The sequence below is a fragment of the Macrotis lagotis genome, chromosome 7 (assembly GCF_037893015.1).
Source record: "Macrotis lagotis isolate mMagLag1 chromosome 7, bilby.v1.9.chrom.fasta, whole genome shotgun sequence".
NCBI lineage: Eukaryota > Metazoa > Chordata > Mammalia > Peramelemorphia > Peramelidae > Macrotis > Macrotis lagotis.
Genome location: NC_133664.1, coordinates 178,312,781 through 178,338,738, shown reverse-complemented (window position 1 = coordinate 178,338,738; position 25,958 = coordinate 178,312,781). Strand labels below are relative to the sequence as shown.

The 25,958-nt window shown below is 35.1% G+C and overlaps 4 pseudogenes; 1 reads left to right on the top strand and 3 right to left on the bottom strand.

The window, feature by feature from the left end:
• Positions 1–17,336, bottom strand: part of LOC141494207 (small ribosomal subunit protein uS9m pseudogene) — a 49,283-nt pseudogene extending 31,947 nt beyond the window's left edge.
• Positions 17,337–19,160: 1,824 nt separating this feature from the next.
• Positions 19,161–19,651, top strand: LOC141494206 (bifunctional apoptosis regulator pseudogene; annotated as a pseudogene).
• Positions 19,652–20,029: 378 nt separating this feature from the next.
• On the bottom strand, positions 20,030–21,184 carry LOC141493921 (protein NDRG1 pseudogene; annotated as a pseudogene).
• Positions 21,185–24,307: 3,123 nt separating this feature from the next.
• On the bottom strand, positions 24,308–25,542 carry LOC141494205 (creatine kinase B-type pseudogene; annotated as a pseudogene).
• Between the last annotated feature and the right edge of the window lie 416 nt (positions 25,543–25,958).

Genomic DNA, 25,958 nt, shown 5'->3' with positions numbered 1-25,958 from the left:
AATCAATGATAATTCTGAGAGACCTGTTATGGACAATGCCATCCATATTCAGAGAACTAATTCTGAATTCTCTTTGGAGAACAAAACATATTATTTTCACTTTTAAAGTTTCTTTTCTTTTATATTTTAAAATATATATTATTTTTTTCTTTCCCTCAGTTCTAATTCCTCTTTCACAACAAGACTAATATGGAAATATGTAAAATCTGTATTGTACATGTGCAATTTTTACTAGATTGTTCCCTGCCATGGGGAGGGTGGAGAGATGGGAGGATGATTGAAAAATATAGAACTTATAAACTTCCAAAGGATTGAATGTTGAAAACTATCTTTGTAGGCAATTAAAAAAATAAAATAAAAATTATTTTATGAAAATCACTATAGATGATTAAAAGCCATAATTATAGAGAAAAGCTTGAACTCACCTTAGCTTGACCAGCAAACTCCTCCAAATTTCTTTAAATAATACATTTAAACAAATTCTAAAGTGTCAGAACCCACAAAAAGGTGAAATAATTATCAATACAACCACCAGTTAGAAGTTGACAGGAAAAATCTGTCACACCAGGCTGAGAGTGGACTTCAGAACAGTGAAGATTATGCCAGACCCTACCAAACCATAACAGACTATGGGAGCTAAAGAATCAGCAGAAGAAGCAACTACTTCCCAAGTTCTCAGTTCACAGATGGTAAGGCAGTTGAACAACTGGTCAAAAAAGCAATTGGATAGGTCTCTTTGCTAGCTCCAAGGAAAGATTCTATTGTTTTACTCATACTCATATCTGGATCTCAGTCCTGAGTGACTGTCCCAGGAGAAAAAAAAAGCACTAGCACTCCTGATCTTGTGCTACATTGGAGCAGAGACCATTATCACCATTTCAGTATAAGAAAAAGTCATTGTGGTGGTTCATAGACCAGAACATAGGACAGGACAACACCAAACATATCCCTCCTTATATCAAACCACCTTGGAAATACCTCTTTAAACAGCTTCACAAATTCCCTCAAATTTTGGACAATGTGCAGAATCCTAATTTAACAAAGAGTTAAACTCAAGAAATAAATTGATAAAATGAATAAATAACAAAAAATTCTGACCATAGTAAGGTACTGTGGTGTCAAGGATGATCAAAACACACACCCAGAAGAAGACAATAAATTCAAAATAAAAAATCCTGTATTCAAAAACACCAAGAAAAATATGAATTGGTCTCAGGTTATGGAAGAGTTCTAAAAGCATTTTTAAAATCATGCAAGAAATGAGAAAAGAAAAATTGGGAAGAGAATGGAGACCTATGCAAGAAAATTATGAAAAATGAGTCAACAACTTCTGAAAGGGGACAAACAAAAAGGCACTCCAAAGAAAATAACACATTAAAAATATTCTAGGCTAGGGGTGGAGCCAAGATAGTAGAATAAAGGCAGGGACTCCCAAGTATTCTCCACTAAACCACTCCAAATAGCTTTAAATAATGACCATATCCAAATTCTAGAGTAGAAGAACTCACAAAAAGCCTAGGTGAAAAAATGTTTTAGTCCAAGACATCTTGGAATATCCATGGAAAGGATCTGTTACAACATGTTACAAAGGACCCATAACACAGTCCAGTCTGTGCAGGAGAAAATGACTCTAGCCTACCTGAAACAAACTTCAAGGCACCAATTTCCGAGGAGGCTATGGTGGTTCCAAGATCTTTAAGACCAGTTGTTGCCAAGGACAATTGGGAAGGTTAGTGGGAAAACTCTGCTACAACAGAAATGAGAGCAGGGTCCAGTCCAAAACAGTCCTCAGAGCAGACCTGGACCCAGGGGACTAGGAGCAGGTTTGGGGAGCCACTTAGCAGGGAGCCACTGGGCAGCTGTTTCCAGAGCACTCAGTCCAAAGGCAAAAAGGGGATCAGGGAAGAATTTAGAGGTCTCTGTTATCCCTGAGTCAGGACTCTGTTGCTTTGCCTATACTCATATCTGGGTAATCTGGGCCCCAGTCTCAGAAAAAGGAAGAGAAGCACAGGAGAGTTTCCTGCCTGCAACAGAGCAGAGTCTCTCCTCACTGTTCCAGGGCTAGGGTTATATATACAAAAAATTTATAGCATCTTTTTTTTTTCTAATGGTAGGACATTGGAAATTGAGAGGATTCAAATCTGTTGGGGAATAGTTGAGCAAGCTGTTGCATCTGTTTGTGTTAAAATATTATTCTGCTATGGGAAATAATGAGCAGGATTCTCTCCAAAAAATCCTGGAAAGAATTACATGAGTTGCTAGAAAGAAAAATGAACTGCGTATAAAATAACAGCAATATTATGAAATGATCAGCTGTGAATGACTGCAATACACTAATCTGTGACTACTCTGAAGGGCTTATGTGGAAAAATACTATCCATCATCAGAGAAAGAACTGATGGTGTTTGAATAGATGTTGAAGCATTAATTTTAAAGTTTTATTCAGATTTGTATTTTTTATCTCTGTTTTCCTTCACAAGACTGTAATGACAATGTTTTGCTTGGCAATACTTGCATATCCTATACCAATTGGTAGCTTTCTCAAAGAAGGGATTTGGGAAGGTGGAATGGAGAGGTTTGGAGCTCAAAGTGTTAAAAATGAATGCTAAAATCTTTTGCATTTAATTGGGATGAAGAAAATAAGTGAATGAAGCTTAAAATAATTTATAGTTCCTTTGCTAATTTTTAAGATTTTATGTGTCAAAGATCTTTAGGGAATATTTTTCTACAGTTTTTCTTTCTCAGGTTTGTCTTAGAGACATCTCTGTCACTTATTTGATTAAACTACTATGTTGAGAGTGATAATAATAGAAATGCAAAGACTGACAGATACTAATTACATGATTTTGGTTAAGGCATTTAACCTCTTTGGGATTTGTTTTCTTATATATACAATTAGGGTATCATGATGTCTAATGTCTTTTTCATCTCTAAGTCTGTAATTCTGTGGCTTAGATAATATTATCATGTTTAATTTTTGATAAGAGTTGAGAAATGTCCATTCTTTTCCTATTTTTGTGAAGTTCATGAAAATATAAAGTACAAACAATTTCTTAAACATATGTAATTCTGCTTCCATTTCCCCCATTTTGAGAGTTCCCTTATTATCTGTGGAAGCTGATAATGGGCTTGACTTGGAGTCATGAAAACTTGAATTCAAATAATACCATTGAATTCAATACTTTCCACTCTGTTTTCTTCATTTTAAAAATGCAGATAATAGTAGTACCCATCACCCAGGGCTGTTGTAAACACCAAATATGATAGCATATTTAATTTGTTATGTAAATATTGAAGCGCCATTGAAATGCTAGTGATGGTGATGCTGCTGCTGCTGAAACATTTATTTAAATAAATTATTTCTTGTTTTGCTAATATAGATATGTTTTAGCTATTTTTATCAGTGTCATGTGTTACTTTTTTGCAGCTATACAAATGAGAAATCAATATCTTGTCATGTTTCAAGTGTTTTGATGTATTTTTCATTTTTGATGTTTTTCTCATTTTTGAGCTCAATCAAATATTTTAACTATTTTATTGGCTGTTTTATCTTTGAGTTTTATTTGTTAATTCACTGCCTTTGGTTTTAATTATTTCTTCTCTGACTTTAATATTTCTGGTTTATTTTTTCTTGCTTTTTAAATTTTTTTAAAAGGCATCTAAATTATTTTTAACTGTTCTGTCTCTCTTTTGTTGACAAACCATTTAGGGATGTGTTTTGGTTGTGTGTGTGTGTGTGTGTGTGTGTGTGTATGTGTGTGTGTGTATGTATTCCTAATGAATATTTTAGATTTATCTCATAGCTTTGGTATGTAATTTAAGTGTTGTCTTTTTTATGATATCTCTTTATTTTTCTGCAACCTTTCCATTTCTTTAGGATTAAAAATTTTGATCTTTAAATTTCTTTAATATTTTCCTCAAAAGTCTTTTTGGGATATTATTTTTGTTGTACCATGGTCAATAAAGACACCTTATTTCTTATTTTCTAAAAAGGTTTATGATATTTTGCATTCATCTATACAAGGTACATCTTTGTAAAGCTACTATATAAATTTGAAAATTATGCAAATAATTTCTGTACCCATTCAATAATCTCTAGAGAAAGATTATCTTTAACTTTGTAATAATTACCTTCAAATATAGCATTTATTTCTTGTTTAATTTTTTATTCAATTTGTCTAGGTCTGAAAGAAGTGCATTGAAGTGTGCAATTCTTAGAATTTCATTCACTGTATTTTTATGCATTTTTAAGTTTTCCTTTAAGTATTTAAATGTTATGCTGCTGTATGTATTTATATAAGTGCACATGTGTATATATATGTAATACTGATAAGTTTGTTTTTATCTCTTTTTCATGTGTTTTTATTATTCTTGTTTGTTTTTTGTTTTGGTTTTTTTTAGATTTTTGCAAGGCAAATGGGGTTAAGTGGCTTGCCCAAGGCCACACGGCTAGGTAATTATTAAATGTCTGAGACTGGATTTGAACCCAGGTACTCCTGATTCCAAGGTCAGTGCTTTATCCACTATGCCACCTAGCTGCCCCATATTATTCTTGTTTTTAATCAGAATTGTTATTCCTTCTTTTAAATCTAAAACACGATTATATTTTCTTCTAGTTCCTTTGTTTAAAAAAAAAATTTCAAGTATATTCCTTGCCACAAAACCATATTGAATATTTATGCTTTCTAATTCGTTTCACTCTCTTCATTTCATGGTCAAATTTAAATGATTCCTATTTATTATTATAATTACAGTTGTGTATTTCCCTCCATCCCTTTCTCATTATTTATTCCTCTTTTTGTCCTTCTGCCTTCCTATTCTCAGGTGCTCTTGGATCCTTTCTATTGTTGATTCTGAAAGGGACTATTTGAGTCCTACTTTGATTTTTGCTTCTTACTCTGATTCAGAGACTGCCTGCCTGGATACAATACAGTTTCCTGCTTTTCCATTTCTGGAGTAGTACTCTGCTACATGCCCTTCGACACTGCATTGCCTTGGCACTACTTTGGTCAGATCTGCTGAGATACCTTAGGAGGTTAGCTTCACTGACACACCTGACAGTGAGCACAAATATAGGCAAAGAAAAAAGATTAGGAAAAAATGCTATTGTTTGTTATTATAAATTCCTTGCTGTGATGATTTGCTGGATTTCTGTAGTTTGCCAGCTGAACTATGGCTATTTAATAGTCACATTTACATAGTGCTTGGTATGCACAGTATTTGTTTTGAAAGTCATTCATGCACTAATGAGGAATATATAGGAGCACAATGGAGTTCTATGAGTATCTAATAATCTGCACTATTGCTTAATTAACATGTGTTTCCCCTGGGGTATGCCAATTGAGAGGATTCTATTGTATCTGAGGTAATCTGCATGTTGAACCTAGCTCTCCTTCATGAATGACATTTTTTTCTGATTCAGAGATACTATCAGAATTCCTGATGATGCTTTTTGCTGGAATTTTCAAGGATAAAAATTCAAAAGACTGTAAGTTCTTGAGCTCATATTGTTTGTGTCATATAAATTACAGTGTCACCCTACTTCTAAAACTATATCCTTTTAGGACTTTCTTCAAAATCATCTTGTTCCTCTGTAACTTTTGCTCTATTACCTTTGCAAAAACCTAAGAACCTTTTTTGTAGATTAAATTTCATGATAAAATGTCATGATAATGATTATTATCATTATCACTGTTAAGAATGGGAAAAGAGAATGATAAAATAGATGGGATAAGTATTATCAATCATTGACTATATGTTTTGATTTGTGCTAAATAATTTACCAATGTTATCTATTCTATAACAGAATGTAAAATAACCACCAAAAACTACTCTTCAAAAATATTTCTTCTTTTAGTGTGAAAAATCAATGAACTTTATCTTTAGGAAGGGAAGGAATAGGGATTTATCTAATCATGTAGGGCAAGGTAAGTGTAGGACTCAGAGGTGAACAAATAAAGCAGTGAGTGATGTGAAAAAATCTTTAATTAAAGCCACAAGACTTGGGTTTAAGTCTTAGCACTTTCCACCTATAAGACCTAGTAAAAGTCATTTATGGTTTTAACCCTTGGCTTCCTCTTTAAAAAAATTATCCTATGTATTTTTTATTTGTCTTATAAAAGTATTTTTTTCTTTTTTCAATAGGGGCTGATATTTCTGCTTTTATAGGTATCCTAATGCATAACACAGTACTTGGCATATATTATTGCTTGAGGTATTTCAGTAGTATCCAAATCTTTGTAACCCCATTTGGGTTTTTCTTGGGAAAAGTATTGAAGTTGTTTGACATTTCTTTCTCATTGTTACTGATGAAATTGAGGCAAAGAAGGTAAAGGTACTTGTCCAGGGTCACATAACTAATAATTGGCCAAGGCAAGATTTTACCTAATAAAGATGAGTGTTCCTGATTCTACTGCACCATGTAACTGGGACATAGAAAATGCCCAAGAAATTCTTGTTGACTTGACATAAAGATCATAATTCCTGCTTTACCTATATCCCCTGCTGATCTATTTAATCTCTCTCTCTTTCTCTCTGTCTATCTATCTAGGCATGGGAATGGATGTGTATTTTCTTCCCTAACCTTTACTTTCAAGGAAAAAATGAATAAAAATAAAAACGAAGAAGCAAACAAGCCAACAAAAATTAACTACATCATTTTAGTTCAGTTCTTCAACTTAGTCTTTTGTTGTTGTTGTTGTTGTTGTTGTTTTTGGCAGTCATTATTTGCCCAAAGTCAAATAGCTAAGCAATTATTTTATGTCAGAGTTTGGATTCGAACTCAGGTCATCCTCACTCCAGGACTGGTGTTCTATCTACTGTTTCACCTAATTGCCCCTCTTCAACTTAATGTTTGAGAATTTCCAGATGGTTGTTTAAAGAAAAACTTGCCTGGGGTCGTATACCCAATATGTATTGGAGTTTTAAGTTGATCCTGCTTCTTTCAAGATGATGAGGCCTACTTTCTATTCACTTTGCCAAATTGCCTCTGCTATGATTAAAGCAGCAGTACTGAGATATTTAAGTTAAGTTAAATACTTAAGGTTCCCTAGTAAAACCTGATAAACTAATAATCATGGAGATACTTGTTTCATTCTGCAGTGAATTAGACAGTTAAAACAGTTTGTCCAAGATTATGTATAGATCTTAGAGTTTTATCTCCAGGATACTTCCTATGGATGGTAGGAAAATAAACATTTACTATTTGTAAAGCAATTTGGGGGTCAAAGATGAGATATAAAATGATGATGAAAAAGTAGAAGCAAAATAGGTGACAATTCATTGCATATAAAAATAAAAGAATCTATAAATATCCTTTTCTTATTAGTTTCCAGGTAGTCTGGTGAATCAAAATCACCAAAAAAAAAAAAAACAAAAACCCTACTGAGTAGTTTTGGTGATTCAGATTGCTCAATATTGCATGAAAACCCAGTAAATAGTCCATTTGCCATGTAGACCTAAATGAGTAGTACTGAGAACTGAAGAATTTGTACAGAAATGAGCAGAATGATAAAATTTAAGACAGGCCAATTAAAACCATCTATTAAGCCCTTACTATGTACAAGGTTCTATATAGGCTTTGCAGTTATGAATAGAAGCAAATCAATATAATGGAGGAAAAGTGGTTTAAAAAAGAAAAGGTGAAGAGAGGAATAGAGAAGGTACCAAAAAGAGGCGCGTGATGAAGTTCATAGTTGGAAAGAAAATGAAGTATTTTCAGCCTTAAAAATGGTGGTCCTAAAAAAAATCTCACAAATAGAAGAAAGGGTCTAACATGATAGAGGGATGTTCCAGGGCACTGGCCCCAAACTCAAAATGTAATGGGGATTACTAAAACCATATATAAGAATGCCCGTGGATGCCTAGTCACTTAGAAAACCACATACCAACATTATCTGTGTGATGTTGTATTTATATTTATTTTGTTAAAAAGTAAATGCATTATTTAAAATTTCAAACATTTCTTTTTAGGTTTTTGCTAGGCAATGGGGTTAAGTGGTTTGCCCAGTGCCACACAGCTAGGTAATTACTAAGTGTCTAAGGCTGTATTTGAACTCAGGTACTCCTGACACCAGGGCTGGTACTCTATCCATTGCGCAACCTAGCCACCCCTATTTTAAATAAATAACATTTTAAATAATGAATAAAATTTTTGTTAAAAAGCATTTTAATTGGTTAGACTAAAGTAGTATTGTTTCAGAATATTACTTAGGTCAATTGTTTGACTCTTTGAAATAAAAGTGAGAAGGCATTAGGTACTGAGGGAAGTTCCATGGTAAGAAGTTGAATCCTAGTAGTCAAATTCATAGTAAGAAGTAGAGAATGCAAGAGAATTAGAAAATATTAACACAACTGATATAACATGCTATATTGGGATTAGGGAGAGCTTAATCAAGCCAGAAGAAAATTCCCTGAGTCAGTGTTCCTTATTTCCCCAAAAGCAGTGGTTATTATCACAGTAATACTTCCCAAATATTGGTAATTTTAATATTGTCCCCAGTATACACCTTTCTACAAACACAGTTCATATAATGTGGTGGATCTTAATTATTATGTCAAGATGCAGCGTTTCTCTATAATTAATTATCAAATAATTATTTATACTAGATAATAATCAATAAATTGACAGCAAGTAGCTTCTATTGAAAAACCAAAGTCAAAAACCTGGAGATCCAAAAGGCTTACATTTTTTTTCAAAGAAATTTTCCTAACAAGTGAAAATCATTCTTGGCTGGTGAATTAATTGGTGAATTTAATGAGGAGGGTGGCTAGACGTCTTTAGTTCTTTCTACTGCAAATGTAGCTTGAGACTCAGACACCCCTGGGAATCAGGAGTAGGGAATTCATCTCCATGCAGAAGATTGTGATTGATTTTACTCCTCCATGATCTGGGTCATCCTAAATTTTAATGGAGGGTTTTAAGGACAAGGGCTATTATCTTTGGGGCAAGAACTCAGTCAAACTGGATTTTGTTCACTAAACAAAAATAAAGTCTCCTAATTGACTGGTGTCAAAACCAAGATTGAGGAGAAGTTCCCAAAGGGTAAAGACAATCAGCCATGTCTTTGAGAAACTACAGGACTTTGGTCCAAAAAAAAGGAGAAAAGACTAGACAATAACTTAATAATTTCTTGATAAAAATTTTTTCTCTTTAACCCTGTGAATAGTTTAGTATCAAATAATAGGTAATATTTCTATAATACTTGATAGTTTCCAATGCTTCCCCATGTCTACCTTTAAAGAATCATAGATCTAGAGTTAGAAGATTTCCCAGAGATCATAAAAGAGCTTCTGAGGCAATTCTTGCCATATCTCTATGAAATTTTCACTATATATTACATTATATCCATTTTGTAAGATTAAAAAACGCTATTCAGATAAATAGTCAAATAATCACTTTTCCTTGCCACAGAGATAATAAAGGTCAGGGTTGTATTCAAATCCAAGGCTTAGGCATTTTGGGAAAAGAACAGGCTGCCTTCTCTTGATAGTTTTTTAAAATTAAAAAAATTTCCACCTAAATTTTGCACAAAAGATATCTAATTAAAGCTTATTCAGTTAAAATAGTAGCAAAGTTTTATAAATCTATCCTATTTGACTACTTGATTGCTTGTATTTTTATCACACATACCACATATAAAAATACTTTTAAAAATGAATAAAATAATTTTCTAGAATAGATATTCTTAGCATAGGATATGTATTTTTTAAAATATTAAAATATTTGAATATAACTTTAATATAAATGCCTTTTGGATAATTAACAGTCTTTACCAGACTTTTAAAGTGGTCCATGACATAACTCAAAAAGCCTTAAGAACTTCTCTTTTAGGGACTCTGTAACCCACCAGTCCTAATAACTCTGTAAAGTTAAGAACAAAGGATTTGCTTTTGAGGTTGTATTTGGCAGTGATACAATGGAATTCACCTAGTCAACTCAAAATGTCATTGTGCTGTGGAAATAATATAAAATGGAAAAATATATAAAGATTTATCCCTTCTAGCCAGATTTCTGTATTTCCTATTTATTGTATTTCTGAGAGTGTTTTTACATGATTGATTTTAAAATAAATTTTGCCTAACATGATAAGGTTTTGCTTACACAAGATTTCACTTAGGGCTATTCTCTAGAGCATCATGGGCTTACATAAAAAAGAAGCACTTGTTTCTTAGTAGGTTATATGAGAAGCAAAATACAAAATAGATTGTTTAACTGAGATTATTTTCTTTTATTGTAGATTAACTGAAAATTAATAGTCAAATAATATCAGCATGGGAAGGAATCTTAAAGAGTTAGTGCTATAAAGAAACAGAGACATACAGCAAAGAAATTTTAAGTGTTTCCCCTAAGTTCAAATACTCAATTTAATGATAAAACTGAAAGAAGAGTCCAAGTATTCATACATTCATCCCAATATTTAAAAATCTCTACTTGTCTTTCTCAGAGTTTAACCTTAACTTGAGATAACTAAGGAAGAACAAGATTTGGTTGTTCTCTGGCTTCACTGAATTTTACATCCACCCTTCTGTCAGAGTGTAATACATTCTGTATATGAGAAAAAAATGAACCCATTCAAGATGTTTGACTAAGCTGACAATTGAACTACAAACAACCTTCTGCTAACTTTTTCTGGCAGCAACCAAAGTAGAATAGAGAGAGAGAGAGATTTAGAATCAAGAAAACTGGGTTTAAATTCTAGTACAACTATTTTTCTACCTTTGTGACCCTAGGCAAGTTGTTTCACCTTTCTGGGTCAGAGTTTCCTGTAAAAGAAAAAGTCTCATGATCTGACTATGTCAAAAAGAGGATGTTGTGAAGATAAAATGAAATAGAAGTAAAATTCTCTATAAGTTATAAACTTTTTATATAAATGACATCTGATAATATTCTAATTTAAATGTTACTTATTATATTTTCTCCTTTGACCCTGTATCTAACACTTCTTGGGATGGTAGCCCTTTATCTTTATTTCTACCAATTTCCTTGTAACCTCTGTGCTACTTGGTTTCTACGAGTTCCTTTTTGCTGATGACTTTTAGTCATGTGGATAAAAATCTGGCTTAACTTAATTCAACTGAGAAATAATTGGCTTGAAAATAAACTTTTTTTTTCTTTTTCTAGGGAAGTTGGAAAGAGGACTAAAATAAGAGGAAATTAATTCTACATTGTCGATTATGGTTTCTGAGATTGTGTAGACTAAGGATGACAAAATACTATTTCCAGTCTGTCATATGTATGACTCAGAAATGGACCATTGATCATTAGAATGACAAAGCATTGACTCCATGAACAGCAAAGAGGAAAAGGCAAAAATGCAATGGATGTTTAACAATGCAACAATTCTGCCATGATTCTCTCTGTTCTTTCCATGGGATTATGAGCATCATGCAGTACTCCTCTTGGTGGAGAGGTGGAATGGATTTGATTTCCTCCATTAAACCAAGCACTATAGTAATTCTAGTCATATAACAAGAGGCTAAACTAGGTAAGCTCAACTCTGGACTCCTTACTTCTTATTCTTCCTTTAGCATTTTTCCCTCCCCCCCACCCCCACCCCACCCCCAGGTAAATGAGGAAACATTCATTTCGAGATGTATATTCTCAGGCTTGAAGAAGATACTGGGGATTTCTATGAACCTAGATTTGGTCGGGTAAAACTGACTGGCAGCAGATGGTGCTCTGTATCAAAAAAATGACCACACACAGAAGGAGATAGAAAACCTTAGCTTGTCTGGCCAGAAATCATGGATTTTGAGAGGCATAGTACAGAACTAAACTGAAAGGGAATAATGTCTATTCAGAAATCATATTTTGCATTTTGATAGGATTAAATATCAATTTTCCAGTAGATTTATGACAGTAGTTACACATTTTGTTACTGAATCCTATGGAATATATGAATGTTCAAGAAAGAACAGACCTTTTGGTGTAAAGGATACCAAGTCTTTCTTCAGGATTACTTTCCACCTTGAATGTCTACCCGTCATTCATCTATCACCAGAGGCTATAAGGATCTGCAGCATGCGAAGTTGGCATAGCATAGTTAAAGAGATTGAGGGTAATCAAATGGACCTCAAAACAGTGGCTAGTTAGAAGACTGTCTACCCCCACACATGTGTAGACTTCTCCTAGCAGAATGTGTAAATTTATTTATGTCCCAAACGTCACAGATATAGGTGCTGTGGAGTTAGACACTGGTTAGACATTGAAGGCATGACTGACATCCAAGATAATGAGTCATCTTGACTTTTGAACTTCAATGATTCTAGAAGAGAGGATGAGAATGCCAACTTTGTACAATTCTGCCTCAGTTAAATACAATTTATGTACAAGTCAAAAGACATTGCACATACCATTTTACTATTTTTACTTACATCAGAGTCATGCGATAATGAGCAAGTGACAAATCAGTTGGTATACATCCACTTTCAGTTGGAGTCATAAACCTTCATAAAGGTAGTTCAGGTAAAGTGATCATCTTCTTATTGTACTGAAACCATGGTGGAATTCACTAGTCCCTGGGTGTCTGAGTAGACTCTTTTAAGGACTGTGCTATTTACTTACTGGAAAGACCAAGAAACTAGAAAAATGCCCTAAAACATTTGTCTGATTCACCTAACCCATTCCTGGCCTGCTTTCCACTTTAGACATGGATACCACCGTAAAATCAGAACATACATGCAAAAAAGTACAAAAACATTTACAAAGATAATTCTATTCACCCTTGGTACATGAAATGTGCCAACATATGTGGTCAGCAAGAACTTCAGTACATCTAGAAGATGAACAACCCTTGTTTTGAGAAAACACAGAAGGTATTGTATCTAAATAGCATTCCTGAATAAAAGAAGGGTGAAAAATAAAGGCCAGCTTATTAAAATCTGAGCTGGATACAAATTTTTCTGCAGAGGCTACAGTGACTGGCAATATTATAAAGCTAAGCAAGTATAACAATTAAAACTATTCTAGCTAACATGCTTGTATAAATCCCAAATGGAGTGAAAAATAAACTTAGGACAATGTGATTAGGGCTCGTATGAAAACACTACAATACAATGCATATGCTTCCACCAGGTTGATCTACGATAGGTCAAAGAAAAAAATTTATGAATGTCATGAAGACACTCATCATCAATGTGATGATGGAAGAAGAGAACAATGTTATTTTTCTAAGTGACTTTAATGCAAGAGTAGATATAAAGCAATGAGTCCTTTGGAGGTAAGTAGTTGAAAACAGTAAAAGAAAGAATCTCTTACTATGGAAGATTTGTGTGTCTCATTATCTTCTCATCACCTATATCAGGGCTCTCCAAAATTCAGTCTATAGGTTACATGCACCTGCAGTATGATTTTATGCAGCCCCTGTGGGTTTACTAAATGCTTTAGTAAATGAAGCTGTGCTACTACAGATCTCTCACTAAAATGGCAAATTAAAATATATTGACTATTGTCTAAATAAAAACTTTTAAAGGTAAGGTTGGACAGCCTTGACCTAAATATAATAAAAATTTTGAAGATGAATCCTTACAGAAAAGATTGGCACTTAATAGTCTATGTCATTGCAAGGGAAATAGATAGACAGGATATAAGAGTGATGAAGGTGATGTGTAATGCAGAGTATTGGATCAATCATAGATTTATTGTCTCCAAGCTAAACATTCACTTTCAGGAAAAGTGGTGGCCCTGAGTTTAATATTACTAAAATATTGAGTTTCTCTCAATGCCTCATCTATAGGGGAGACAACTGTATAGTCATTTTATGCATGAGTGTGTATGTTGTATAGGTGATGCTGTTTCCCCATGTGGAGTCTTCTGTTATATGACTTCAGGGATGTCTTCCTTTTCTTGATAGAAAGACAGAATGTCACTCTGCCAGTTATTCAGCAAATGGATTTATTTAGTTAAATACAATAGTTAATTTCCCCATCAGGTGATATTCTACATAAACCATCAGCCTAAATACTGCAGCTTTTGACAATTCAGTGGCTTAAATATTCCTACTTATCACCATATATCACTCATTCTCCAAATGCCTAAATTATTCCACCAATAAATTTATCCCAATATACCAATAATGTAGGGAACAATCTACTAACTAGTATTTATTAGTCACTTTCTATATTTTAATCATTATGCTAAGTTTGAAGGAAAAAAAAGTGGTTCTTTCTCTCAAGAAATTTACATTCTAATGTAATGTTAAAAACAATGTGATAAATCATTGTTTTCCTTGATGCACAAATGCAGTGTAAAAGGAATGAAGTGCTTAATAGCTACAAAATTAAAATGCAGAAACTGTCTATATCTGTCCCATCTCCATTTTATATAAGATTTCACTTTCATCAAGTTATTTCCATTTTTCTTTCATAGATCCAAGCATGTTGCAATTTTGCAATTGCTTAGAAGAGAAATAAATGCAAAGGAAATATCACAACTTTCTCTGCTACATTTCTCTCTACTTGCTCTCACCACCCCCTGATCTATTCAGTTGGAAAGTAGACACAAGTCATGCACACTTGAAGTTTACAGAAAGAAATGAGTAGAACAGGATGTTTATTCTCCATCTTAGAACTATAAAAGGGACAAGTGAAGACAGGTGGAACTTATATTCTCCATCTCAGCATCATGAAGTAAAAAGGGAAATTATTTTCGTCTAAGCTCACTTCAGTATTCACAATAGTTGAAATTCTTAGCTATCAAATCTTGCTTGTTAGATTCAAAATTCACCTTGGTCACTATTTCCTCTCTAGACACAGATATTCTCCAAGCTGTTATTACTTTTTGTGTTTACATCACTTGAATATCATGTGATTTCCTTGAGGAAATATCAAAGAAACGATATAGTGAAAAAAGACTGGAAGTGAAAGGGGGGGGTAATTGACAAGTAGATAGTGATAGTGTTTTAGTCTATATCTTGGCTATCTAATCTGAAGGATTCTCAAATAAGGTTGATTTCTTTCCTGAGTCCTGGAAAGAGTTGGTTTAGTCTCATGTACAATTGTAATAATATCAATTAGCCTCCATCTTCTTTTGTCAGAAACTTCATTGTCCTTAGAATCATCACAGAGCTTAAATTTAACTATATAGATGTACTAAATTACACTCTTACTTTTGTGGAACTCAAAATAACATTTACTCCCCCTACTTTCTCTTTTGTGTTAATGACTTCACAATTAAACTTAAAACATTGACCTCTCACTTTATTTAGTATCACCTATATTTAATCAGACACTTTATCCTGTCAGTCTTCCTTCATAATACCTTTCAACAGTGTTTCTCCTCTTCATTTCCATTGCAAACATCTAAATCCAGGTTTTTATATTGCAGATAAAATGACTTCTTGAGAGCAAGGAACAAAGAAATTCATCCTTTATCTTTATCTTCAACTACACATTGCCATATAATCATAAGCTAACATTTATTGACAGTTCACTGAGTACAGATCTCGATGTCAAAATATAGAGAATTTTACTTAATATTAGAAACAGGGTGAGGAACCATTTTTTCTTCCAAGGGTCATTTAGATATTTATAAAACCATTCATGGACTACACAAAATTTTAAACCTAAAATTAGTTTACTATTTTTGCTCATATATTTAATTAATTTACCCCTAAAAATCTTCTAGTTTTATTGAGTTTCAGGTCCCACTTCTAGCTGCCATGGCAGAACCAGACCATAGGATTTCATGGATCTTATTCCAATGTTCCCCACCCCTTGATCTAAGGGAATATTCTGGTCTCCTTAGTCCAGTCATGAAGTGATATAAAAAGTGATTTTAGCTCATATCCCATTACCTTAAAGGAAGTACAGAAAGATCTTTTTCTCTTTAAGGATTTCCAGAACTATTGTGCCTAATGTCAGCTCAGATAAGATAAATTGTCATCACCTCCCTTACTTGGTCTTATAAAAAGGGGCAGTATATTTTTTAGGAAGATAATCAATATAATGACATTTTCCAAGACTGATGTTTTTATAACTTACAGCCTAAATAAATTTAAAAAGACCAGGAACTTTTACCTCTAGAAATGTGAAAATTATTTAACTCCAAAGATTCCCTGTAGAATTACTTTTAATTAGTGTTGTTCTAGAAAGCTAAACACTATTGAAGACCTCTTGAAGACTTCTGTGGAAGAAAATCATTGGCTTATTTTCTCTGTCCTTGGAGACAAACAGAACATTGACTTAAAAACAAAGGTTAAATTGAAGAAAATAAAACACCAAGTTTTGTTTGTCCTAAGAATAGCCCAGATTTACCTGGAAATACTTTGTTCTTTGGGAAGTTGGACATAGGAACTAGAGTAGCCAAAGATTCAAAGATTTTTAACTATTTAATTAATTTTTCTAGAATCCTGAGAAATTCTTCTACCCTTGGATTGGTATGTGTGAAAGTTGCATGGGAGAATATTCCTTAGCTAGAAAGAGCACTTTGAGATATTAAATCTGAAATATAAATTACATTTACCCAAGAATAAAACAATAGTATTTAAATCTGGAAGGGACTATAGAGATCATTGATTCCAAACCCTTTAATTTATAGAAGAGCAATTAAGGACTAATGAGAAGGAGTGATCTGTCCAAGTTCACATAGGTCAACTGTGTAGCAAGTACCCAAGCAATATGACTCTGAATTTTAACCCACTGTCCCACATTAATTTGCATTTAGTGTTTTAAATTACTTATTCTTATATTCAAAGATTCATAGGCTTAGGGGTGCATGCTACACTAGAGATCATGGTTGCCAACACCATCATTTTATAAGTGAAGAAAATGAGTTCCAGGGAAGTCAAGCAAGTAGCCAAGATCATACAGATAGTAAAGGTTATAGCAGTATTCAAATCCAAGATTTCTCACTCAAAATCCCAGATCATTCCCCTTTTCTCATACTTCTTCCCTTTTGACAAGAAGAGTCCATTGTATAAGTTGGTGAATTTCTTGCTTTCCCTCCCTGAGAGACCATATGATTTCAGTCAATTGAGTAGGATTCTATGTAAGGCCAACTAAGCATGGTTTCTCCATATTGCTATTATTCTTGATAGGGTCCTAAGGCTAATAGTGCAGCATTGTTTCTTCTTCCCCCTTGCTCCCAATTATTCTCTTGAGATCATGGTCATTGGTCTCTTTTAGCAGGCTATGATGCTCAACCTGTAATCCACTTTCTGAAGTTCTTAGTTTTCATCAGAGACCAACTGCTCTATGCTACCTGTTGTATCTTCTTCCACCTTACATTCCTTTCTATGTTTCTCATACTTCATATTTTCTTTCCCACAGTTCTTTTCAGTCTCCAGTAGGTAGTGCCGGAAGAACAGTCTTTCTGCAGATTTTTTGTAAACCTTCATAATGGCTCAAACCAGAGCTTTGTTTCCACATTCTTTTTTAGTACCATACTTCCTGGTTTGACAAAGTTTTCTAGAGATTTATAGAAATAATAATGCCCTTCACTTTAAAAGCAGATTTCTTCAATCCATGTTGAATTGTGTTGACTTATGCAACTTTAACATTATTTTTACTCTGGTAGTTATACAATGTCCTTTCTATAAATTATAATGACCTACTATGTACTGATATAAAGGTTCAAACCAGCACCTAACTGAAACACATCTTGCAGAGTTCAACAGAATTTCATTCTCCTCAGGTGAAGGTTTATGTAAATTTCCCAGGACTGCTTCATGAAACTTTTCTCTCAGTAGAGATGTGTACCAAGAGATAAAATTTTATAACACTTGATATTTTAGCAAATCATTTGATATAATTTATAATGCTTGATATATTTTAGTCTGTATTTTATAGATGAAGTGAATTATACACAAAGATGTGGTTAGTTGCCATTTACAACTGATATCCCCATTCTGATACAGGTTTAAAGCTTCTTCCATGCTAGTAAAAGCCATACATATATAAGTAGAATTAAAAAACACATCACTACAAAAATCAAATAATAGAATAGATCTAACTTTGGAAGTTTTAACTTTTTGTTTCACTTTTTTCCCTCCCCACCCACCCTCCCTAAGAGAAACCAATATTGAATGTGGAAAATTAAAAAACAGAAACAAAAAAAAAAGAAAAGAAAAATTTCTCTATGAATGTAGATATATGTGTGTTTTCCATTAGAAAAGGCAAATTGAATTTTCCTTATGGATTTGATGTCATTTAATCCATCAAGTTCTGTAGTTCAAAAGTATGGTTGTCTTAAAACAATAGCAAATCTTCTCTGTATATTATTCAGATTTTTTTCTATCCTTCCTGAATCTGATCCCCAGCACATTTCTCTCTAATCACAGATTTAATTGCTTTTAAATATCTTTTCTTGATTCTCGAAAAATATATTTTCAGAAGTCTCCTTTGCCCATATAGAAAGTCAGTCTATGATAATTTGGTGAGTTTCAGACCAGCAAAAATCTGAAATGTATAATAATGAGAAATTTCTTACAAATGCATATATGTGAGTAAAATTTAAAATTCAGAGATCTATTATCTTCTAAGGGAGTGAACCCAGAAAGTGCTAGAGAGCTTCATAAAACTTATCATATCTGATGATTAATATCTTCTTCTGCTCATGCACATAGACAGAAGATTATATTGCCATCAGGATCCTGGAAAGAATTGATAAGGATTATTACATCTTCAGTAAGAAATTGATGACCTTTGAGACAGAAGGTTATAATGCCTTTCAAAGACAAAGTTTCTTGAGAGAAAGAAACCTTTGGAATTTTGGGCAGTGCTGACAGGGCCTGGAGGGGTGGGAATGGGGATACTTGGGTCTTTGTAAGGATGGTTCCAGCATCATATTATTACATTATGTTTTGCAGTTCTTAAGAATCTGAAATAGACATCTTCAGAGTTTGGAATAATTCCACCCAACATGACAGGCACTTAAGAAGAATTCATCTCTGGTGTTTGTCATAAAATTTATATTAATGAATTTTTTGTCACTCGCTAATCACATCACCTTGAACCATGAGCAAAGTCTACATTGCCTGGCTTTATGAAATGCCACTGAAAATTCATTTCCTGATATCATCAAATTGAGAAGAGAAGATAATAAGCAGGACCACTCTTGCAGTCTTTCAGAAATAAGAAAATGATAGGATTTCTATAGTTTCAAATACAGGGGGAGCAAATCTTTAAAGAGGAAAAAGATTTTTTTTTCCTTGGAGTACTGACAAACTGGTATTGTAGTGATTCTACTTGTCTATCGCTGGAGGAGAAGAGAATGAAAATAGGACCTATTCATTCACAGGTCTTTTGCAAAATGGACAGCTGAAGAAGTCATATTCTGGCTAGAGCCACTGGGTCCCAGAGTTTTATTTGAAACAGTTAACAGAAGGTTTCTTTTGAAATTGGCAAAGGAAACTATTCAAATACTCACTATAATATAGAGAAGAGTAATCACAGGAAAATCATCATAAGGAGTAAACACCTCTCCAGAATCTTTGGAAATGCAAGGCTGTCAGCCGAGGCAAATCATTATTCCTGTTGTATACTATGAAGAGTTTCTCAAGACTGACTATGTTATGTGTCCTTGCTTGATTCTGCAGAAGTCTCCCTACCTTACATCCATATACTATGCCCTGTTTAAGAAAAATAGGATATCATCCCAAAGCTCTTTAAAGAGTTCACTTGGAAGCAGTGGCTTTCTTTCCACAATAAGTAAGTGCTAAATTTGCCTAGGATTGATCAGATGGGTACTACTGGAAATCAGTTTTTTTTTGTAATTCCATGGTTTTGTGTGTATATGTGAATAATTTAATCAAGAGACCTAACTCTGGATAACTGCTTTAGATTGCTCCCTGTATCTTTCCACACTCTATCCCCACCAATATCAAATTAACTCTCCCTCAATCTACCTCAATTTGTTCTCAACAGAACTCACTCTTAAAAAATAAGCTTTGCATTAGTAACTAGTTATATGCAGTGTGATATAGGAAGGATGAAATGTGGGACTGGGGAAAGGGAAAGGAAGTAGCTACTTAATATAGAGTTCAAATCAGAACCAGAAGGGAGGTACTGGGCTCTGAGGAATGTTCTTGTCTTAACAGGATACTTCCATGGACTTGAGGCTGCTACTATCCCAGGTGCTCCCAGAATTGGGAGTGATCCCAAGGCAATGTGGGAGCAGCTACTGGTGAGGGAGAGTCTGTGGGTGCCCTCACTGGTGTGTGAGCAGCTGCAGTTGCCTTCCAAGGAGATGATGCTAGAGCCAAAGGCTGTGTGGGACCTCATGAGGCAAGTCATACTGACAGAAGGCATGCATCCCATTCCTTGTTCAAAGTACTTGAAAGCCTCTGCGAGTTTGGCAGGCTGAGAAATTTGTGACAGGCCTCCATAATTCATCATCTAAAGGAGTGTGGTCTGGTTTGGATCCAGTTTAGAATTGCACTCCACTGCAGTATCCACCACAGTTGAATTGTCTCCAACCATTAACAAAGCAGGGCATTGTAGGGTGACAGCATTGATTCCAGGGAGGGGATGCTCAATTTCTAGATCCTGGCAACTGTTGTATGTAGGCATTAATGAAGAAATGGTGATTGCTCAGGTTCATGTCATTGATGATATGATGGCAGTAGTTATGCACCACTTCTATGTTGTTCTGCATTTCTTTCTTCCCAGACACATTAGACACCACCATATCAGGAAGAGCTTGGGTCCACCCGGAGATTTTGGTCACTGTCTGCCCTTCAGTGCAAGCCTTCACGTGGATGAAAACAAGTCCCTCCACCATCTCAGGGTAGTTCAGAGCAAAGTGAGTTAAGATACAGGCACCAGATTCGGTTCCCATTCAAAATATGCTTTTCAGTCCATACTGATGGAGAATTCCAGGAATCATTTCAGTCAATTGATCCATAGAAGGATACATGTACCCCACAGGAAAGGGTGGTGCTCCATCCTGTTAATTAGGAGCATCCACATGACAGACGGCAAAATTTTGCATGATCTCCAGTATATCCTCTGAATTGAAGAGAGGGTTGTAGCAGGTTTTGTCATTCATGCCATTGTCATAATATGTGAGGATGACAGGAGGGTTCCCATTTGGGGTTCCAAATATGGTGACATGAACCAAACCATGTAAAGTCTCAATGTCCTGCTCCTGAACATAGAATTCTTGCCCGAGGGCAGTGATGGTTTCTTCTCTCTCCACCAGAGGTTTGACCTCTTCAAAGTTCACATCCTGGAAGTCCCTCGACATCATCCTAGACTGTTACCTTGGGGGCAGAAGAGAGGGAAGGCTAGAGAAATGAGGAGCACAGAACTCAACCCTCCCTGGACTAGTGTCCTACAGGGGAGCTAGAGCAAGAATGCATTAGGGAGCTGGGTCAGGGTGCACACAGTGGCGAGGTTTGTTTATGTCTTGTTAATTCCCTGTTGCTTTGTATTCTAGAGTTATTTTCCTGTTGGAGTATTTGCTCAAGGAATGAATTGAAAACTGTTCCTCACATATTGGGGAACCATTGTTTGGAAAGTACTAACAAAATGTCTTTTGGGGACTACGTTTTGACTTATTGTTACTCAGTTTATTTGTAATTTCATTTTGCTGTGCCCTGTATTTCAAATCAAATACCAACATTAATCCTGTGGTCAAATAAGTGAAGAGACTAGATACAGAAATGCAGTGAATGCTGCTCTCCCATTCTGAGTTAAGCTGTCTTCCAAGAAGTCTGAGCTTTGAAATTTAAAGAGTGGAAGGAGCTGCACTGGGAGTGAGGGTAGGGTGAAACTGATATAGGTAAGAATTTGAAATGCATAATAATTAACAAATTTTCACATTTACTATTCAGAACTTTATAGCCTTCTGAAGGAATGCCTCTGACAGAAAATGACAGATAACTACCCAACATTTATCAAATCTAATTATTAATACCTAATTCTGGTGACTTGTTTTGGCCACAAGACATACTACTATAAGAAACTTAGAAAGAATTGATAAGGAATATCTCATCATCAGTAAAAAATTGAAGACCTTAAGAGCAGAGGTAATATTTTTTATCTATCCATCTCTTCAGAAAAAGTCATTGGAACATTGATGGTTGGTTAATAAATTAATGACTAAGAATTTAACCTAGAGTTGTTTTGGATCGCTGGAACCTGTTTGGCCCACATGGTAGGAGCAGTTTGAATTGTCCTGAACATGCTTTATGCTTGCTGACTGAAGAGGGAAGCAGGGGAGGGTGAGATGCACCAGTGGTACAGTCCTTCTGCACTTTATTTCAGGAAGTAAGGAGGTAGGTAGCAAGAAGAGTGGGCCAGGGATCAGCATATGAGGAAGAATATTTAATCTCATAGTTAATGTGTGATGTAATGAGATTGGACCCATTTCTGAAATATGACTCTGGAAAGAGATGAATAACTAAATCAAAAGTAACAGGAAAAATAAAGGGATGAAGATGTAAATTTATGATAAATATTAAGAAAATACATCAAGGGGAAGAGATTCAGGAACTCTGAAGGTGACAGATATAGGCTATCTGAGTGATTATCAATGGAAGGAAAACAAATCTTTTCAATGACATATTTTCTGAACATGGGAGATTTAGAGAAGACAAAACATTTCGTATTTTTCTCAAGATCATTCCTCCTACAAACTGGTGTGCAAGCAAAGGTGTCCAACTAAAGTCCAGTTCAAATGTAGGTTCAGTCATTAGATAAAGACTCTTGAGTTCTGAATGTGGAATTCACTTCCTCCTTACAGGATCAAATACAGTTAGAAGTTCTTTGTAAGAAATGTTTTTTTCTGCCCATTTTCGCATCAGAGATCTCCAAAATTTTCTCACAACTAGTTGATCATTTGTGAAGTAGGGGTATAGACAACAGGAGTATCAAAAAAGGAGAGATACTTTCTCTACTCTACTAATTTTGTATCCACTATCTTGTTTTAACTTTGTGCCCTTCAAGTCAGGTTTCTGGTAAGCACGTAAACTGTAATTTCCCCTCATCTCTGAAAATAATAGATTTTTCTACAAAGCCTTTTTCTCTTGTCATGACTTTCATATTTTCTTCCCAACTCTCCATTGGGAAGTTAACTTTTGGCACACATAGCAGAATAGAAAGCATGGGAGATCAAGAAGGGTACTAGGATTCTCCCTTTCTCCTTCTGTCCTTCTTGTACATTAGGCTAGGTAATTTCCTAGAAGCTAAGGATGTATCCTGTTCAATTAAAGGGATTAGAAGAGCAAATTATATGGAGTTGATGTTCTTAGGACTTGATGAGTACCTAAAGACATCTGGAGTTACCATATCCTCTATTGACCAGACAGTATTTCATTATGGCTACATGTCTACTGAAACTGAGTCCATATCTTTGTGGATTATCATTTCAATGTTATAGTTAGAACTAAATTCTTTTGTTAATAGATGTTGAGTGACCTGAGAGTTTTTCATTTAATTCTGTTATTGGTGTTAAATTATTGAATATTTGGCCTTAATCAATCCACCCTACCACAAGTTCCTAGGGAAAGGGCTGTTTCTTGTTTTCTTCTTGTTACCATTGTTTTTTCCCTCAGTGATAGCAATGAATTTGACATTAGAAAAATGATTTCAAATTTAAACTTTCTTATTTATTAAAAATGTATTTTTAGACAAAGCAATAACCTAAAAATTCTATTTTCAATCAGGCTTCCATTTGAGCTGATGGAAAGGCAGGCTATCAGGAAATAGAGATTGAATGGGCACTGGAGGTCATACTTAAGGTTCTAGTTTTGTCAGTTAATTTTACTTTAAAACTCAAGAAGTACTAGGTACTTTACAAAGGAAACACATAGAGCTTCTCTTCTAAGAGAGTAGGACATTAGAAATACTTTACTGATATTAGTTGGCATTTACATGACTCTGAAATTTTCAAAGCTTACAATATATACTATTTCATTAGAATCTACCGTTATTGCTATTGTCATTTTGCAAAAGGGGCAACTAAAGCCCTGAAATATTAAATGAATAGCCCATGTTATCCCAGGTTCTTTATGACTGTAGGTCCAGCACTCTATCCACTAGCCCATATTGCTTTGTTTCAACATAAACACAATTCATTAGTGGTACTAATTATCAGTGTTTTTGTGTGGAGAAATTGAAGTAGAAAACCTAAAATGGAACATTTCTTTTTTTGAGCCAAAACAATAGTTTACTATTTCAACATTCAGCAATATATCAGTCATCATCAAAAATAAAACTCTAACACCAAAGGATGGAAGGAAAATTTTTCTGCAGCATGATTAGGTGGACTGCATCCAGAGCCTCCCAGATGCCACAGGGGGAAAGAATGGGTATTCATTCGTCCAATAAATTATGAAGAGCAGAATTGGGGTGAGGGCACAACTGCTCATGTCTGGGCTGGCATAAGGTCATTGATGGACTGCCCCTGCTCCAGATGCTTCTCCATCTCAAAGGGCAACTTCACACCATCAACCAGCTTCAGCTTGGAGAAGCCCAGTTGGTCAGCATTGGAGATATCAAAGACATCACCCACGGCTGCTGTGTCCATACCCCCTGTCCTACTCTTCTGCAGCCTCAGCTTCTTCACACCTCACCAAACATCGCATGCTTGCCCAGGTGAAGAAGTTTGATATGGACACCTGCTTATAGGCCTGTACTCAGGTTGGAGGGACATGTCAGGATATAATCCAGATGAGGATTCCACATGAACTTGTAGTTCTTGGTCTTAAAAAGGGTTTCAATCTGGGTGAGTTCATTGCAGAAGCATGTGAACACTTCCTTCATGTTACCCCACCTCCTGCATGGAGAAGACACTCAGGTGATCTTCCTCATTTTTCCAAGCCATAAAGGTCTTGTTGTCATGGTACCAAATGGCCCTGCCATCAGGCCAATCTCGGGCCATGCCAAAGGCCAAGAGGAGTGGGGAGAGAGGCTTAAATAAAAGGAAGTAGTCATCATTCAGTTGCTAATGTTCCTGCTCAGTCATATTCTTCAGAGTATAGTACTTCCCATTTAGGTCACCTTCCAAACTAGCCAGAGCTTCAACTGAGAGCTTCTCTATGGTCTACTACTCACCCCAGCTACAATGTGGGGACAGGCAGAATCCTCCAATGCTCCAGCCAGTTTGAACAGGGGAGAACAGCACATAGTTTGGATCCAGGTCATCACAGCCTGCATATTGTCAGGGTTAAGATCAGTCTTATGCTCATCTGAAGGCTTTTAGCCTCCATGTTGGTCCTCAATGTTAGGATCAAACAATTCCTTGAACATATCATAGCACTCTTCATCTCCAGCTACACAGCTCACAGTCATGATGAATGGGTGTCCTGAGTTATCCACACTGATCTGCATTACATCATCCAAAGTGAAGCTGCTGGATGTATTATCCCAGAGTTTTTCATAGAGTTCTGATGTCAGCACCTTAGCTATGTGGCTGTTGTGACAGGAAAGGTTGGGATATGCCTCTTCAGTGGGGTAGTGGGACTTCAGCATGTTGTGAATTGAAAGCTTCAAGGTTCGTGGAGGTGAGAAGGTGGTAAGATACTGAGGCTGCTGTGTGGGGATCCCAGGCCACCTCAGCTCAAATGCAATCACCAAGTTGAAACATTTCTTTTTAACCATAGATGTGATCTGAGCATGATCTTCAAATGCAGAATAATGTTTACTTTATCTTGTATATCAACCATTTTTAAAGTTATACTTATGATTTTTTTTCTTGCTGTTTTGAGTTATTTGATGCTATCTGCCCTTTAGCAAATGGTAGGTGTCAGAGAGAGGCTTGAAGAAAGGGAAGAATTAATGTGTTTATGCACTGAATTAGTGTGTAAAAGCTTTTTGTAGGTGTAAGTAACAGCTTAGTCTCCTTCCTTTACAATTTTATCTTCTCCTTCTATCTCTCTTTTCAAATGTCTCCAGAATGGTTATTGACTTTCATTTTGGTAATGCTTTCCACTGCCTTGTCCCAAATTATCACTGTCCATTTTCTTTCTTTCTCCTAATCAAGTAGAGTTCTTCAGGTTCCTCTTGTTTCTAGCCAA